The sequence below is a fragment of the Curcuma longa genome, chromosome 19 (assembly GCF_044706935.1).
Source record: "Curcuma longa cultivar G26 ecotype Majalengka, Jawa Barat chromosome 19, ITB_CL_G26_1.1, whole genome shotgun sequence".
In the NCBI taxonomy this organism is placed as follows: domain Eukaryota; kingdom Viridiplantae; phylum Streptophyta; class Magnoliopsida; order Zingiberales; family Zingiberaceae; genus Curcuma; species Curcuma longa.
This window is the reverse complement of record NC_133879.1, coordinates 5,737,541-5,748,666: the sequence shown is the minus strand read 5'-3', so window position 1 is coordinate 5,748,666 and position 11,126 is coordinate 5,737,541. Positions and strand designations below refer to the sequence as shown.

Sequence of the window (11,126 nt, the reverse complement as noted above, 5' to 3'; positions counted from 1 at the left end):
GCCTGGTTCACTTTTCTATCCCTCATGATCTCCAACAAACACTTAGTGGTGGGTCATTTGCTTTTTTATGGTGGTTCAGCTATAACTATCAAACTGCTTATTTTAAATAATGGTTCTTGTTCCCCTATAAAGATCTATGACTGCCACATTGATGAGTTCAAATTGTAGATAACTTATATCTACATCAGTTACACCTGCCTCCTTCATTGATAGTTTCTGAAAAAACCCCATTAAGTTAGTTTACAGTTGTAAGGATTATACAAGTTGTTCTCCTGATATTGTTGATGTAGCAAAAACCTGGACCTGAGAGAGTTGACCAGCAAATTTATGTACAGCGAATGGTTCACTTGATCATCATGGCATACTCACGGTCCCTTCCGAAGTGCGTCCTATTCTCCTCTTTTCTGGGAGGTGGAGAGGGTGATGGGTAGGCAAGGAGAGGAATTTCTAGAAGCTTCTTTGTGTAGTATTTTAAATAATTAGGTATCATTTTCTACCTATCTACAACTTGTGAATCTTCATAACTAGCACTAGTGAGGCAAGACAATCCCAGAATATTAGTGTTTCGTCAAGTTTGTGTATTAGTGATATAAGATTTTGCTATAACTGAATCCGGTGATGTCTGATGGTTAAATTGGTGTTGACTAATCAAAGCACTCTTTCTTTTTCCTGATAAAATTTAATTATGTATTTGGAGAATTATGGTCGATCTACTTTCTATCATTTATTTTATTTCCTTTTCCTTTCACAAGGAGTAAATATGATCCTTGGTGAATTCTCATTACCAGTTGTTTTCCAGGAAGAAATTGAAATCGAAGGAAAAGTGTTGCATGTTCGAGAGCCAATCACGGTTATTTCAGTGAAATTGAGGAAAAAGGCCACTGGAAAGTTAATAGCTGAGGGACGCCATACCAAGTATCTTCCTGCATCTAGCAAACTGTGACTGGTAAAGGAACTCTTTAATTCAACTATCAAATATATCGTGTATGCTTCAACAAAAGGTGGAATCCGCCACCCCAGCGGTCCCACACGGTCGGTCCCACAACCATCTATGAATATGCCGTGTATGCATTGCTTCATATAGTTGTTGAGAAATGATTAATCTCAGTCATTCATTACCTAGCTTCACTGAAGGATTATGATCACTTCCCTTGATGCTAGATTCTTTAAAATGTCATCTGGGAACCATCCATATCAATCTATTGTTAGATATTGAGTAAAGGTTTACATTTTAAATCATTATTATTATTTTTAAATTTTTTGGACAATGAATTAACTTGAACTGAGCTAACAAATTAGGTTTTGAGAAGAGTTGAAGTTAGACTGAGTTTGAGAACCTATTATATGGTCATGGTGATTAATGTCGCTTGGGTTCATATTAAGGTAGATTTGGATTTGTTTTCACTAATTTATGATTGAATTAAATTTCAATGTGGAATAATTTGGTTTAGTCACATTGGATTGAGTTAGTGGAACTTTTCAAGAGTTAGGGTTGTATATATTGCCCCTCATTCTCTTCACCTTCTTTTTCGTCACTCGACCATCTCTTTCCCTCTGTATACTATCACCTTTCATGTATGTCATTGACTCTTATCGGCTGTTTGTCTCCCTCCAAAAACTCTCTCTCTCTCTCTCCCCCCTCTTTTCCTTGTCTTTTCTTGTGCGAGCATTGGTGCACTGCTCAAAGCTGAGAGCAACTGATGCCACTGTTGACCATTTTTTCCCCTCTCTTTCTCTCCTTCCCTATTCCTTCGCGGCTTGAGTACTCCAGTGTCACTGTCTATCCCTTTCCGCTGTGGTCTCTGTCTCCCTTTCCTATTCCATGTGTCATACCACCCCTTGGGCTCAAAGCTATTAGTGTCGTAATGTCTGTCATTTGACATCAGTGCACACCTTTGGGTTGTTATTGGTTGGTTCTTGTGCATCTTAGATTGGGTTGCTTGACCCTTACTTGCTTGAAATTATCACTGCCGCTGTGTCCTTGGGCAAAGCATGGTTGTTGCTTGTGGGCTTGCATCTAAAGAGTCGTCATAATCGAGCCTCACCCCACATGTTGATTTGAGTCAATTTGAGATAAGAATTTAGTTAATAATTTCCTTGTTGGTATTGTGAAGCGGTTATAGATTTTAGGCAAATAAATACTTGTTATTTAAGTCAAATTAGCTCATGTGTTCATATTTATATTGATGTATTTAGTTCAGGATGATAAATTAATGGTTGTTGTTAATATTAAGAGTTTGATTTTTAATTTGGGTTGTATTATGGTAATCGGATCAAAATTGGACCATCAACCTTTACTTCCAATTAATTTTAGATTTTAGGTTATTATTGTATTTAGTTTATCTTAAACTTTTATTATCATATTTAATTTGGATTGTGTCATATGCTTGGTTTTGGAGCACATTGACCTTGTAAAGTTTTGGATCCCTACTACTTATATATACTTGAGGTGAGGAAATTTATTTATTTATTTTCTCATTTTATATATACCCTTATGCTACTTGTTGATTTTTATTTTTATATTTATATTTATAGACCTTTTATCTAGAACCATCTCCCAATATACAATTAAATTAATGCAATTTTTATTAAACAAAGGTGATATAAGTTATTCCTTTAAACTATCCAATAAGATATTAACTTATCGAGTAATTATAAAAAATAATTATTAAAGATTGAAAAAAAATTCATGCTTGTGTTAGAGTACTTGGCCTCCCACATGTTGATCTAGTAGTAAGGAGTCATTTGTGGTCAATATTTATTTGTATGAGAGTGTTATATTATTGTATATTATTCGACTCTCATAGACTGAGTCTCGAAAATTCTTATTTTGAAAATCAAAAGTTCTGATAACTTTTGAAGATCTCCGATCATAATTTTTGAAATTAATGTATATAATTATATGTAAGTCTTCCCATGATTGATCATTTTAATGATCAATATCTCGTATGATTTTTTGATTCAAAGTAATGTATCATAATAAACATATGGATAAAAAATTATATACCTAGGATCTTGCTCCCATTTAACATTACACATGGAAGGTTATTCTTAAGTTTATTGTGTGATGCATGAAGGTAAAACCGACCTACTTCTATGAGAGCATGCAATTCTATTATGTTGGTCAATCTACACAGCAAGTGCCAAGCTCTCTCCTAAGGTGGTTGAATTCACTTTTTGGGAGTGACTTAGTGAAAATGTTGATTAGATTAGGCTTGAATTCAATGTGATTGAGTTTAATATTTCCTTTAATCTCATTATCTCTATTGAAGTGATGCTTCACTTCGACGTGCTTGGTCCTAAAATGATGCATTGGGTCATCAAGTTTATCATAATTATATTATTGCATAGAACTTGAACCCTTTTGTAATCCAAATCGTAGTCTAATAAAATGTACATCATCGACAACAATTACCCATGACAGCCTATTCAGCTTCAATAGATGAGAGTGCTAGCGTAGTGTTGTTTTCTATTACATCAACTCATTAGGAGGAGTCAAGAAATTGATAAATTTACTGGTACTCTTACGATCTAATTTGCAACTTGCATAATTAGAGTCGGTGTAGAACATGAGGTCAAAACTCTTAGGGTACTATAATATGACATTTATAATGCTCTTAAGATATCTTAATATTCTTTTGACAACAATCAAATGCAATCCCTATGCACAAGATTGGTATCGTGCATACATATCTATAGCGAATAGTATGCCCGATCGGCTAACAGTAAATATAGCAAACTTTCTAAGGCACTCTTGTAGAGTTTGAGATCGACCTCTTTTCCATTAGGATCATTTTCTAATTTTATATTCGTGGACATAGCAGTAGTTAATTCCTTGGCATTTTTCATTATAATTTTTTAATAATTTATTTAGTGTATTTAGTTTGATGTACTTATATCCCTTCCTTAGTTTAGTTGATTTCAAGCTTGAGAAATAATAAAAATTTATCCACAAGACTCATCTTAAACTCACTTTCCATATGATTAGTAAATTCTTGTAGGAAGATTTTGTACCCAAAGATGATGTATACTTAGGCCATAAAAAAATTAGTCTTACTTGTTTTCAAAAACAACATAGGGTCCGACCTCTTCTAAATCATACATGACCTTTTCAACATAGGGTACACATGGTCTTTTTTTCAATAGGAAAGGTGGATAATCTTTCATATTGTGCTCTAGATGTTTATTTCAAATCACCTTTTTCAATTTGTATACATGATTTAGAAAGTATGGATGATTGCTTTATAAACACTTCTTTTATAAAATTATTTAGGAATGTTGACTTCACATTCATCTAAAGTTTAAATCTTTTATGAGCGATATATTCTAATAGTAGATTTATGGATTCAAGACAAGTTACAAGAGCGTAGGTCTCATCATTATTCATTCCCATTACTTAGGTGAATCATTTAGCTACCAATTTTGTCTTATTTTTCTTACTATAATTTCCTTGTCATCGAGTTTTTTTTGAACACCCATTTCGTATTGATTATGAATCGCTCTTCAGGTCTGTGGACTAGATCTCTTACTCAATTCCTCTCAAACTGATTTAGTTCGTCTTGCATTGCAAGGATCCAATCTGGATCTTACAGTGCATCCTTTATTGTCTTAGGTTCTAATTAAGATATTAGCGCAATTTGTCTACTTCCCCTCTCAATTGCGAGCTTGTCCTTACTCTATGTGTCATATTTTGAAGATTTGTTATATTGGATGATTTATGTCCGTTCCACTAGATCTTAGTACTTGAGTTGTGTTTGACACAACCTCAAATATGACTTTTAATTCTAGCTCTTTCATCTTCTGAGTCATATTTGGCTCCTCCTTGAGCTTTGCCCTCATTTAAAGTTAATTTACTAAGTTCAATTTCGATTTGAATACTTGGTAGGGCTATCAATTTGGATGGTTCATTTCCTAACTTTTCAATTCTCTGTGTTTTCTCATTGTAGACTATATATGTCTCACTTGTGTTTGAATAGTCTATCAATATCCCTTCACCTGTCTTGGCAGAAAACTTATATAAATTATTTTTAGTGTTTAGGATGAATATCTTACAACCAAACACATGTAGATATTTAATTGTTGATGGTTTTTCAAACCAATTTCATGAGGAGTTTTGTTTATGTACTTTGGATCAAAATTCTATTTTGAATGTAACATGTTGTATTTATTGCTTCTAACTGGAGGTTGCTAGGTAGTCAATATTCATTCAACATAATCCTAACTATCTTCTGCAAAGCTTGGTTCCTTCTTTTTACTGTTTCATTTTGTTGAAGTGCCCTAGGTTTGAGTCCTTTTTCAACTCGCTTATAAAAAGCAATTAGCTTATATTCCTTTTTAATATAGAAATTCAAGAACTTAGCATTTTCGAACTCTCCATCGTGGTTACTATGAATTCTATTAAAACACATATGAAAATCAGCAAATGGATCTAGAACAAATATTAAAACACATCACTACAAGCCTTGCATAACAAAATTAGATATTAAAAGACATTAGCAGAAACTTAGACTATGTAAAGGATTCACAGACGATTCAGTCAATTTAACCTGGTCAGTATTCCTAAGAAAAAGGATATACTAACCTTGTCAAAACTTATAGAAGAAAATAAACGTAGAATCTTTGAAATTAAATCAAAAGATTTATTAATTCAAGTCAAAGAAATATTAAATAATAACAAGACTCAAATCGACAACGAACTTAAAAATCTTCAGACTATACTTGAATTCATGAAATATAAATGAATAAATTACAATTTGAAAATACATACTACTAATTTTACACTAGAAAGGTCTCTAAACACCTTATATGCATCTAATATGTGCGACTATAGAGTACTCCTAAAAAATGTCTTAAGTGTATGCCTAATTAGGTTTTGATTCTCCATATTCTTCCCGAGTGGAGGTCGTTAAGAAACTCCTTAAACCTACCATGCAATTGACTAATCGACTCACCTTCTCATTGAGAAGTTTTGTAATTGACAATTAATATCCCTTTTAGTTATTCTAGAGTCTTTCATACTTTCATGCAATTCTATTAATTTTTTCAAGCCTTTTACTTGATTGGTTAGAGGCCAAGCCACACTAGAGTGTGACTATCGCCTTAACATTTGCATGACCTTTCTTCTTTTGTTCTAAGGACCATCTATTGGATTCTAATGACCTTCTCGTCCGTAGGAATTTGAAATCTTCTTTAATCGCGAACCAAGTTTCTATATCCATCATTAAATTTGTACTATCAAAAAGTGATGTTCTAATAGTGCTATAACCCTCTTGCATTGACATAGAGCAAATTATTTTATTAGTTGTTAGACCTCTAAAGCCACTTGCTCATTTGTTAAGTGACAGTAATGGTTATCTACAGACGATTCTTCTCATGAATATAAAATATGCCCTAGAATATGAACCTTTTGAAATGTTTGTGATTACCAATTGAGTTCATGTTCATCTCAAAATTAAACCAGCTCGACATCTTATTAAATTAGATATTCATGAAGTTAATGAGTTACATTTAACAATTGAAGATTTTCCTTTAGATAATAAAGGCTTGTGTCAACACTACAAAAAGAAAAATGAGGTTTGGATGACCAAGAAAATAGATAACTCAGCTTAAATTAACACTTGTGCCAGATAACTGAGTACTCTTCTTAGCTCAAAATAGAATAAGTAAGAGTACAAGTGTGTCAGTATTCAGAATAGATCATTCTAGTTGGTAAGATTTGTGTTGGCTAAGTAAGACAATAGGCAAGAAGTCGTTATAAGACCTGAAGAAAGCCAGGGCTCAGTAGAGAAGAATTCTAAGAAAAAGGATATACTAACCTTGTCAAAACTTATAGAAGAAAATAAACGTAGAATCTTTGAAATTAAATCAAAAGATTTATTAATTCAAGTCAAAGAAATATTAAATAATAACAAGACTCAAATCGACAACGAACTTAAAAATCTTCAGACTATACTTGAATTCATGAAATATAAATGAATAAATTACAATTTGAAAATACATACTACGAAGAAGCCCTCAATTATACATAACAATACTTAAAAACTAAAGAAGACTGATATTACAACATTGACTTACCTGAAAAAAGTGATTAAATTCAAACCCAACAAAATAACACAATAATAGCCTTATTAACTTCATTACATTATAGAATAACTCTTATTGAAAACAAACTACTTACTCTAGAAACCCAAATACAAAAAACTACTCAAACCACTAAGTGGAGAGAAATTATCGAAAACTTAACTAAAGGCCTAAGTAAATTATCAACAAGAAATATAGTCTCTCGAAGAAATTCCAAAACTTACTATTTCTTAACTTACACCCCTCAAAAGAAATGAGTCTTACAAGAACCGAACCCTTTTCAGGCCCCTCTCAAACAGTTAGAGGAAGGTAAAATGAAACAAATACTACTTCTTGGTTAGATACTATACTAACCCGAAGAAATAGTACTTCTAATCACAGACAAAAAGAACTTATTAACATCGATAGAGACCTTACACTATTTTCAAATGAACAACTTAACACCCTTAATCCAAGTACCTTACCCTTATGTCCAATTGTGTATTGGTATCTCTGGCGATTAGGAGTTTGTGAATAGTGTTCCAAAAGTTGAGAATATTATTGCCTTGAGATGCTATTCTTGCTATCTCTTTTGGGAACTTACATTTAAAGGCTTTCCATGAAGCTCTGGCTACATTGCCTAGGTAATTTTCTCTTGCACATATCATAGCTTTATCATTTTCTATATCAAGTTCATGTTTAGCCTGGTAGTTTTTTTTACTGAGACAATCTATTATTCTAAGTATGTGTTATACAATTGAGGATCACACTCAATTATACTTAAAAGTATAGAGTCCTTTCTAAAGAAAGTGATTTTCGGAGGTCTTCATTTTCTTATGGTTCTAAGCAAAGGATTATTATTAGTGTAAGGTTTTATTCCTATTCTAGGAGGATGGCCTTGTCTGTAATCCATAGTTCTCATTGAACTTTTTGGATATTGAACAGTAAATGTTGGGTTTATAGGGATCTTTTATGAAAATAATAAATAAATACAGCGGAATAAAATCACTCCCTCTAGAAAAAAAATGATAATCCCAGTAGCCACATCTCTGGGGGTGATCGGTCCGGTCCCACGGAAGTTTCCCACCGACCACCAGGGTAAATCGGGAAGCGCAAACGGCAGCCAATCCAGATGCCCAACATCCTTTGATTGCGTTCCCTATTTGGAGGAAAATTCCTGCAAATACGCCGTAGCTGAGGATCGAACCGCGGGTCCTTGCAAAATCACTCCCTCTAGAGATCCATGCGAATGTATTATACATATTTGATTGAGTTGTCACATTTATTACGCGAATGGAACAATTCTGGTAGCAACTTGATTTGGTAAATCTCAATACGATCAAAATGACTGCGCCTCTTCGGTATCCACACGAGCATGCTATAACATCCCAAATTTTCTTATTTTGAGTTCTTAAAGTGCTTAAAAATATTTAGAAATGCCATAGAAATATTCTAGAGATTTTTAGAAATTTTTAGAATATTTTTATGCAATTTTTGAAGATCATTTGGTATTTTTACCAAAAGAAACAAAATTGCGACAAAAAGTGTAGAAGTCAGGATTTGACCCTGGAACCTCTAGGATGCAAAGTTGATAGTAATAGCCAGTGCTCCAGTAGGAGTTTTCTATTAAACAAGGGGAAGCGATTATAATTATACCCATTAGAGACGAAAAGATGTTTTAACTCCTATTAGTATAAAAGGGGAATTAGAGAGAAAACGAGGGTTTTTCATTGGGGTTCGTTCCTTCTCCTTGGGCGGTGGAAATTAGAAGAAAACCTAGGTTTTCTTCTTCCCTCTCATTCCTTGTGGTGGGCAGCCAAGAGAAGGGAGTTAGGGAGCCTTATTAGTGGGATTCGGACACGCCGACAAGGATCCTCTAAACACGCTAGTGTTTTCTCGGAGTCTTCGACCTTAGGGTTCGTTGTAAGTACAAGAACTGTAGGATCGAGTGCACGTGAGAGGGGGGGTGAATCACGTGCTTTTTAAAAATTCGTTCGTTTAAAAATCAGAGTAAGAGACTTTATGCTTTGAAAAGCGTGCAGCGAAAAATAAATACGAAGCGTACGAAATACACAAGTATTTTTTACTTCGTTTGGAGTCGTCAACGACTCCTACTCGAAGGCTCAGGTCCCTTGGACCTTTCCTGTGGGCAATCCACTAAATCTCTCTACCAGAAAACAACTCTGGTAGAGTAGGCGAATACAATAAAAAAAAGTGTGACAATCCCACACTTTTAACTTTTAAATGAGTGAAAACAATAACTATTAAAAATAACTTTTTCATTACCCAACAATAGAAGATTCTCGATGAGCTTGGATGTTGGGGGTGATCTTCCGACAGAAGTTCGACGTAGTCGTGTCAAAGCTCGGGCTGCTGCAGAAGAATGACGTTGGTCGAAGTTGTAGGATTCATGCACTGAACAAGGCTTTATATAGAAATTGTTGAACTTATCCAGATCTGCAAATATTTAAAAAAAACGCAAAACTTGATCCACGCATTGCAGTTTATCTTATCTAGATTTATAAGATACTTTAAATAATATTTATTTTATTCTCTTTAAATATTTATTATAGATAGAAATAATAAAATTTCATATTAATAAAATAAATAATAATAAAGATTAATTTTGTTTTACATGTAAAATTAATTTTATCCATAAATAAACCATATAAAATAGAGTTAGTATAATGATAAAATATATTAAAATATAGAATATTTAGAATTAATTAGATCCTGTCACTCCAGACCAGGATCTAACCAGGACTCAACTTAGATCACCAAAGTGGGTCTAAGTTGGACCGCGCCTAAAGTCCAAAATTGGACTCGTCCTCACTGGTTTGCTCCTCCAGTGACTTACCTCACTTACCTCATGCAGCTCTACTTAACTTCTTAACCCACCAGGACTTCCTGCCAAGGCTCAACCACCCTGGTCTTTCTGCCGAGTCTCAACCAACTTGGTCTTCGGCCAGTTGTCAGGTTCCGCGGACCCAACTGGACTTCCTGCCAGGGCTCAACCACCCTGGACTTCAGCCTGGTGTCTGGTTCTAAGTCTTTCAACCCTGCACACTTAGTAAAGAGATTAAAAACAACAACCTAACTTTAACCACTTTGTCATACATCAAAACCTGAGTTTGATCGTTAGTGCAAACTGCACCAACAAGAACAAGGGGTAATTACTTCTCACCTGCAATAAGAGTAGTTTTCGAAGTTTTTCCTTACTATAGTAGAATGTTAAAGAGTTATTTTCGCTTCACACATGAGAACCTCGATTTATATGCATGTGGGATGATAAAACCTAGATTTATATGCATGTGGAATGATAGAACCTAGATTTATATGCATGTAGAATAAAAAAAAAGGGCATATCAAGTGTTTGAAGAAATGCCAAAGCATTCTAGCATATGAGTACAAAGGATAAAAATTTATTTTATTTTGAAGAGGCTGGTACCCGACTTCCAAGGTTGTCGTAAAACAAATCCAGTTGACCAATTCCAAGGTCTTGGCCCTGGTAAGACCAATGTCTTTGCCCTCGTAGGACTGGTGGCTCGCTACCCCAGTTTCTATTAGGGAGCGCGCTTTGGTACTATGCCTAGGGCCCAAGAGAAGTTGATTATGTATTTTGAAGTAAATTTATAAGTAAAAGTAAGTTTTCATTATTTACAAGTTCATGAAGTAAAAGTTTAAACAAGTTCATTATTTACATGTTACTTGAATCCCAGTACAAGTTATTGTGAATGTAGAAAACATGTGTTTTCTTTTAAGAGCATGAAAGTTTTAACAGTTACATGTGCTTTTCTTCGTGTTCTTGTGAGTTAGAAAGTGCTTACTAAGCTATCCGCTTATAGTTGCATTCTTCTTATTGCAGACAAAGGAAAGGAAAAGCTAAACTAAAGAAGAAGGCGGCAAGGATGGACGTTGGTGTGTGTGGCAACGGAACCGCGGAAGAATATTAAAATTTGCATTCTTAAGTTGAAATAAAAACTCCTGCCATGTTATTTATTTGCTTCCGTATGTTAGAGTGCATTGATGATCGTTTAATGGGTTATGCGTAGTAAATTGTTTATCCA

The 11,126-nt window shown here is 34.1% G+C and overlaps 1 long non-coding RNA gene across 1 annotated transcript; it reads left to right on the top strand.

The window, feature by feature from the left end:
• Positions 1-799: 799 nt before the first annotated feature.
• Positions 800-11,126, top strand: LOC141812724 (uncharacterized). Its single transcript, XR_012600326.1, has 2 exons — positions 800-946; positions 10,925-11,126. It is a non-coding gene; the product is annotated as an uncharacterized LOC141812724 (long non-coding RNA).